Source organism: Nestor notabilis, unplaced genomic scaffold (genome assembly GCF_000696875.1).
Source record: "Nestor notabilis isolate BGI_N333 unplaced genomic scaffold, ASM69687v1 scaffold9692, whole genome shotgun sequence".
Lineage (NCBI taxonomy): Eukaryota > Metazoa > Chordata > Aves > Psittaciformes > Psittacidae > Nestor > Nestor notabilis.
Genome location: NW_009919658.1, coordinates 79,520 through 87,767, shown reverse-complemented (window position 1 = coordinate 87,767; position 8,248 = coordinate 79,520).

Genomic DNA, 8,248 nt, shown 5'->3' with positions numbered 1-8,248 from the left:
TGGATAAACAAAGATACTGACCACCTGAACTGCAAGAAAATTTGGGCAAAGCACAGATTGAAAAAATAGAAGTTGAAAAGAGTTGTTTGAGATGGAGAATGGTTAGAAGATGCAAAAAGTTCAGGCTTATCTTTCAAAGAGGGGTAAAGCAAACCGTTATTTCAGAGCTGGAAAGGCAATATGAAGAAATAGATAATTTTAATTATTTCTGGAATGGTAAGACAAGCTGAAGATATTAAGAGCACAATATTAAAAGATAACTTTCTCCTCCCTCACATTTTCTTGGAAATCATCTAAGTGTTAAAAGGGCTACACAAAAAGCTACAGAGAAACAATTCTGCTCCCATGGACGCATAGAACTCCAGCATGAACATGGAGTGGAATAAGATGGTTATGATAATACATCACATAAAGTAGAAATTATGATTGAAAAAAATAACAAGGCAAAGAACAATTAAGGCAGCACAAAGAAAGCTGAGGAAAAGTTTTGTCACAGCAACTGAATATCTTACTCTTGAAGCTGCAGGAATCAGCCTCAAAAGAAGCTGGTTATCTCAGATAATTTTTAGACGTACCCTTCACAAAGAGTCGCCAGTCAAGATCATTCACCTGCAGAAAGAGTTGAGGCACTCCACAAGATTAATTGTCAGATGCAGCAAACTGTGGCTCGTGTGAGAGTCTGAATAACCCTGTTTCCTTGGTACAAAGCACAATTTAAATTGGAAACAAGGATCATGTAGAAGTTAGGAAAGTCAATCCCTAAAGGAATGTGTTGCCCACAATGTGTTGTTCAAAGGAACAAACATTTACAGAATGTGTTTTCAAATAAAGATTTTTCATGTTTTAATTAAAACACTTAGCAGTGTGACGGCAGAATGGGAAAAATGAGGTCTTCACTTCAAAAGGAAGTGTTTGGGCATTACTCTGAGGAGAAGGACCATGACAGGAGATAAACAGAGCTTGAGCTATCAAACCAGGTGCTGATGAAGGAACAGAAATTGGAAAGTGTGATTCACTTGGCAAAGAAATGCTCTTTTCTTCTCATAGACATAAGTTTGCTCATCACTGCTTTGGAAATGAAACTATAAGCACAAACATGGGATGGTCATAGCATGTGGCTGCAATGGTAAAGCACACTGTGGAGCCAGGAAATGGTCTTGTTACAAAGCAGAAAAGGTATGTGCAATTTAGTTTGCTGATTTTTTTTTGTGTGTTACATTGTGATCCACATGTGACAGTTTTCTCAAAGAAACTGGCTGATTTGAGTGCCATTTTCCATCACATTCATGATGTTTTTATTCTGTGCTGAGCTAGCAGGATTTCTAGTTTTGGAAAACAGAGTGTATCATTCCAGTCTTACTATCCATTGCATATTGGGATTTGTTATAGAGCTGGAAACAAGTACAGTGTGTTAACTGACTAGATTTGGTCCATGCATGTTTCTGCCTGATTTTCAGTGACTCAGTTCTTAAATCATCTGTCACAGCTGTACAAGTGAAGAAGGAAACAATAAGTTTCTCATTTCTGATGTCAGTCATAACAGCTTTCCTGGCTTTATGCTAGAACACTCAGTAGTTTTCTGGACGAGACATCAGAAGCGTAGATCCTAATAGACTGTGAGGTTTGAGATCAACTTCAGAAACTGTTGTATTAGCTTTCAATATATCAGAGAATAAAAGTGCCCTTACAAGTAAGAACAGGTACTAGAAATATGTGAGAAAAATCAATGCAATGGTTTTAAGTGTCAGTTCCTGCCTGGTCCGTCCTCATTGCTTTTATCTAGCTACTTTCTGCCAAATATACAGCTAATTTTATTTCTTACAGCTTGAGTTGGATATTAGGCTGTGACACAATAGAAAATGACATTAATTCAGCTTCCACTGTAAACTGTTAATGAGGAGAGTAACATTGTCCACTATTATTACATATTCCTTTCACAGTGGTGTGCAGGGGTGCTCATAGTCATGGAGCAGGATGTCTATTCACTTTACAAATAATAAATACAAAGTATTAGTGTCTCAAGGAGCTCAAAATCAGAGATACTTTTCCATCTGGGAGAGGCCAGGGAGAGCCATGATTATGCTTGCAGGTCTCAGAAATGCGTGGTCTCTGAGAGGAGGCTGGGCTTGGTAAGCCTAGAGATCACAAAGTGGCTTGAACTTTGTTGTCCATGTGGATTTATGCGTTGTTTGTCCTTCCATACTTGTAGCTTTTAAGTATTATGGCTTCTCAAGGGACTGAGGAGCAGCTGGAGCTTGTCACTCTTGGTCCTTGTAGAGGAAAAAAAAAGAAAATAAACCAAACCAGAACAGTAACCACTTCATTTCCTGGAGAATAGGTCCAAACTCAGTGGTTGAATTACAATTACAGATAAAATTCCAAATCAACACAATTATAACAAAAGCAAAGGCATTTTACAGATACCAGTTATAGGACAATACTTGCTTAAAAGAGTTTCTGTAAATGAAGGTGGACTGCAGGCTGAAGAACTTGTAGAGCTATTGCTGAAAGAGGCAAAGGAAAAGAACCAAACTTAGCTTGCCTTCTCAACACCAAGTTTAAAAATTCCTTTTAGGCATAGTTTCATAACTTATCAGAGTTGAAGGAGAATTTGAAGTAAAATACTGAATGCAGAATTCCAGAATACCACTTAAGCACAATGAACGTTTCTCTGAAATAGCTGCAGATTGCCTTTCACATAGGAAATACTATTGTTTAATCTTCTGTCTTGAAACAATAAAAATATCAGCTATTTATACAAAATAAGTATGGGGGGGAAGGGGTTGTAAATTGTGTGATAAACATTCTCAATTTTATTAACTCCTATACTTAGTAGAAAATTGTCCTCTTTTCAAAACTTTTATGCCTAATTCCTTAATGAATTAGTCTAATTGAATTTTTTATGGGGATCTCATTTTGTGAACTGCAACACCTTCCACACATGCTGAATTACTCTGGGGCTAATGAAATGAGACTCTTTCATAAATAATAAATGTGTTCAGAATTGAGAAGGACTGTTCATTTGATCATCAGAGGTTTAGACTCATTTATTCCTTGCTTAAACAGCAGTACATTGAGAATCTAGTAATTTGGGATTTTTCATCATGGATCCTTCATCAGGGAAAGAACAAGAATTTTGTTGCTGTATTAAAACGCCTGGTAATGAAGGATTCGATATCCTGAATTTCAATGTTAAAATTGATACTTCCTGGATTTTCCAGGAATTAGAAGATGCAAGCATACATGATGAACAAGTACATAGTGCTGGAGAAGAGAATTTGGAACTCAGAATAAAAGAACTGGAAAAGTCAGAGCAAAAGCTGAGAGGTGTTCTAGAGGACTACGTGGAGTCAGATTCTGTCCTAAGAAATAGGTAAATGAAAGGTGGTTTTTTGTATTCAAAATTAATGTGATGTGCAAATGTACTCTTCCCTTTGCCCCATGTACTGGCTGTCAAATGATACATGCAAAACCAGCAAAAAGAAAGGCTTAATGGGGCTTTAGGCTGCTTGATAAGATGCATGTGTAAGTGTTTCGTGTAGCTGGTAGAATAGAAATGCAATATTTGAGTTTTTAATAATCTAACTCAGATTTACAGCATGATGTAAAATCTTGTAAATAACCAGACAGATTTCTCAGAAATATCTCAGGATATTTCATTCTTAAATATTCATAAGATACAAATTCCACTTGAATATTATATTCCTTTCCTTTAAAGTTAAGAGTTAATTTGGAATTTTGTGTTGCAAAAAAATTTCTTGTTTCAGAAAGCTTCATCTAATTTAGTACGTTAATCTTAATCAACACAGTAGCTAAAGGTGCCATTAAACATTAATTATGTAGTTGACTAGAATAATAAGATCAAGGTCTGGCTGATCAGCAACTGCACTGTTCTAAAGAAAACCTAGTTAAAAGTAAAGAAAATACAAATGGCGTTCAAAATAATTATTTAATTCCTTAATTAATTGTTTTGAATCATCAAGGGATTTGCCCAGAAATATTTTAATAATGGGATTTTTATCAAAATAATAATGAATCTTTTTTAAAATGGAAGCTTTCATAGGAATAGGCCTATTTTAGCAAAGATTGGGGGGGGAAAGATGGGAATAAGTTTATTTAAAGCCAAAATAAAAAAAGCATGAGAGAATAATTCAGGGAGACCAAATGACCAGCTGAAACTTGCCTGGCATATAGGGAGCCCATTTTCAGGGATCTTGGGTAGCCAGTAGAAAGAAAAGAAATCCTGTGCCTGAAGTTCTTGTGGCTGAAGCACAGACAGATGAGATGAGGAGTTACGTGGAAGGCAAAATTATTAGAGAAACCAGAGAAGCAGACTGAGCAGCTGTAACTAGCCAGGGCAGAGTGTTGGCCTCATACATGGCCCAGTTTCCTTTGACACCAGTGTTAGATTATGCAGTGTCTGCAGTGGGGAGGAACTCATCAGGTTTGCTTTGATACCTGAATTGATACTTACTTAATGATGTGTTTTCTCTCTTAGTCCTGTTGCTTCAGGATTTTTGTGAGATTTTTGAATGTAGGCAGCATTGTCATGCTGGGATGGAGGTAGTAGGAAGTTTTGGCATGTAAGGGCAGTAAGACAAAGCTAGAAGATAAAAATGAGCAGGGGCGCTAAGTGGAAAACTATTGAAGGTTGAACAAAGAAATTCAGGGAAGAAGATACAGTACAGCACAGCCCTGAGTGGCACAGGGGGTAATGTGTGCATCTCTGAAATGAGAAATGAGAAGGCTCTAGTATCTGCTTGGGGGGGCGGATTTCTTATCTGCCAGTAGAGAGACTGGGAAAAAGAAATCCTGAATAAGAAAAAGAAATTTTGGAATTCACAACTGTTTAAAGCATGGAGTAAAAAAATAAAAATCTTGTGTAGGCTGAAAAGGAAAGGAAAGCCTTAAGGAAAACATTAAGCTTGCTCTTGTAAGATTATTTTAGGTATTCCTTCTGTGTAGAGGAACCCCAACACACCACATCACATTATCTCACACTACCATTTTAATAGCAACATGCAAAGTGAACCTTTATTTTGTCAAAATCCAGCACTGTGGACAAAGTCAATAGAGTTATCCATTAGAGGTTTCAGTACCCACTGTGAAGTGTGTTTCAAGCAAGATGTTTTCGCTCGAACACATTTACTTTCATCATAAAATTTGAATATGATAATTGTGAACCTAGAAAAATCCCATGTATCGATCGGTACAGGATCAGGTACATGTAGAGACCGAAGTGCTGTGGTTGTCCTTATGGTAAGTTGTTACTTCATACAGTGTGCCAAGCTTCAGTGAACGTTAACCTCATAAATGTGCTTGCTTATGGTTTTCATATTAAACAAGCAGAGAGAAAGTGAACATAGATTTTCTCTTTAACAGTTTTGAAAGTCTCCAGCATATTGTGCAAACCCCAGTAGACTTGTTAAGAAAGAAGTGTTTGTTATTAGTGATCAAATTTTTACTATTTTATTCCTGGAAGAAAAATAAATTGCTGCATTGCTGATGACTACTTATCCATCTGGAACTGTGCTGTGTGGTATTTACTTAGCAAAGATTTTCATTTTCACTCACAGGATGAAAGAGCTGGAGCTATCACACAAAGCACTTCTTGTGATGATTGATCAACTAAATGTGAAGTTGCACCAGGTTGAAAATGCAAACGTGCATGTTAAAGGGAAACTGAGACACATTCAGGAGGACCTGATCAACTTGGTGAGGAAGATATTGTTTCAAATAACCTAGCTTAGCTTCTCTTTGGGGTAATAATTTATAAGTCAATCTCATCTCCAGTTACTTCTTGGGTTTTAAGCAATAAATCATCTCAGCCTTTCTTTTTCTACAACCAGAGGAATCAGAAGAGCTTTCTGGTCTTTCTGGCCCCACTTGCTATTTTTCTAATGTTTTTGACAGCACTACCATTATTCTTCTCATTCAGACCTTTGATCTTTGAGATATATGCTCCCACTTCCTTCTTTCTCCCCAGAACCCACTCAGTGTACTCCTCCTCTCTAGGTCAGACTTTATCTTTCCTGTAATTCCTGTAATAAAACATTTTTTTTTCACTCCCTACCATGTGCAATACAACAGCACAACACAGCTACCACAGCCTCTTTTCTACATAAAATGCAGCTGCTTAGCCCATCATCTGAGCCTTCAATTGCTCATGCATTTTCAAGTTGGGCCCCACCTGCTTTTGCATCCATTTTAAGCTTTCTGCTTAGCTTGTGTCCTCTTCCAGCTTTCCCGGATTGCTTCGGGTCTTACCTTCTTTCCAGTGATGCATTGTCATGTGGGCCACCTCTCTACAGAGCCCTGCTGGTGCAAGCTCTCGTCTGGAGTGCCCCTCGCTGGAGCAAGCTGACCTGCTCCCTCATTCATGGCCAAGAACATCCCACTGCTGATCACCTGCCCTCTGTTCTGAAATTGTCAGCTCTGCAGTGGAAAGCCTTCAGTTCTCAAAGTGCTAGTACTTCTTCACATAAACTTCTTGTATCAGGAAGCTCAGCTGTTGGTTGAAAACACATACAACAGTTATTTTTACCTAGTTTCCGCAGCTCATTGGGTGGATCCCTGAAAATAGAGAAAGAATCAGAGTTTCTCAGGGAGAGTCTATAGTGAAACACAATGTCTTTTGATTCTGATTATAAGATACACTTTTATTTTCTCAAGATTTTAGGACAAAGTTGAATACACTGGCAGGACTCTTGTACCATGTGGCAAGACTACTAAGAATGAACAATAGTCTGCTTTTCTAATTAATAGTGAAATTTACTTTTCAAGGCTCGGGAAGCTTAGACATACATATATTCCCATCAACAGTTAACCAAACAAAGTATTATCCCACACCTACCTGACTTTGCATAACATTTCACCTTATTGTTCCTTCTGTCCTGTCTGTGCCAGTGAACTCTTCAGATAGGATAGTACTGAAGATGGAAAAGACTGACCTAATGAAGTCCCTGAAGAAATACAGCAATGTCTTAGTGTCTTTGGTCTTGCTTCAAAGTTGCCACGATGGCCTTATAATACTAGTGGCTCTTATTCTGCTCAAAAGAGGGGCAGCATGGGAATCATGAAAGCCTCCTCTTGTCTTTCACTGACACATTTCTGTATATTACTGTGTTCAAACACACTCTGGTACAAGCGAAAATAACTAAGTCTTTTTCAAACTGATTCAAAAGGATTCTGTTCCTTTCTCCTTTTCTGGGGGGTTCATAAAAGCAGCTGACAGATGACAGGTATGGTGAAGGGCAAAGGTCTCTGGGAAACATGTGTTCTGTTTTCTCTAATAGAACCACAACTTCTCTAACTGTAACATCCCAGTGCTACACCACTATCAGTGTTAAGGATCTGTTGCTGTTCACAGCTGGTTGTATGAATTCCAGTTCAAAAGTTTCTTCTGATTTAATATGTACTGTAGAACATGCAAAAGAAAGTGTTTATAAACTTCATGTATTTTATGTAGTGGTAGACACGGGTGAGTTTGTCTTTTGTTTCTTATCAAGGTGTTTTGTTTGTTTCTTATTGAGATGTTTCAGTGATGACTGAAATGACAAGACAGAAGGTCAGTTTTGCTCTAAATGAAGGATGTTATTGGCTTTAAAATATTTCTACTTATGTCATTCCTGAGTTTTCAGAAAACAGGAATGATCTTCAGAAAACAGGGCAGAATTGTTGCAAAACTAATACAAATAATAGGACAATAAGAGATTTAGTATTAAGATGTTAACCATACAACTCACTGAAATTACAGTTTGAAACCCAAGAAAAGTCAGAGAAGAAGCAAAAGGAAAAATTACGTTGGCTTCAGGAGCAGCTGAAGACAAAAGATGATGAAATAAAAAGACAGTCAGAGTATTTTGAGCACTACAAACAAAGGCAGAGACAACTGACAGCAGTGCTGAGAGAAAGGGAATGTTGCCTTCAGAGTGAGGTATCTAGGCTGGAAAAGCAAGTCCTAGATCTTAGTGCCCATGTTGCTCTCTTGACATCTGAGTTAGAAGAGGGAATGGTGCAGTATCTCCAGCAGAAGCTAGAAGTAGCATTCAGTGGGACTCAGGGCTATAAACACTTCGATGTGGAAATAACGGAATTGAAAACTTACGTTGAAAATGTGGAGCATAACGTGAAAAGCCACCTTGAGGCATTGCAGCAAAATCTGGAGTTCTTAAGGGAGAAAGAGGACAACAGAAGAGAACAGGCAGACCTGCTGACTGAACTCCAGTGCTCTCAGAACACTGAAGAC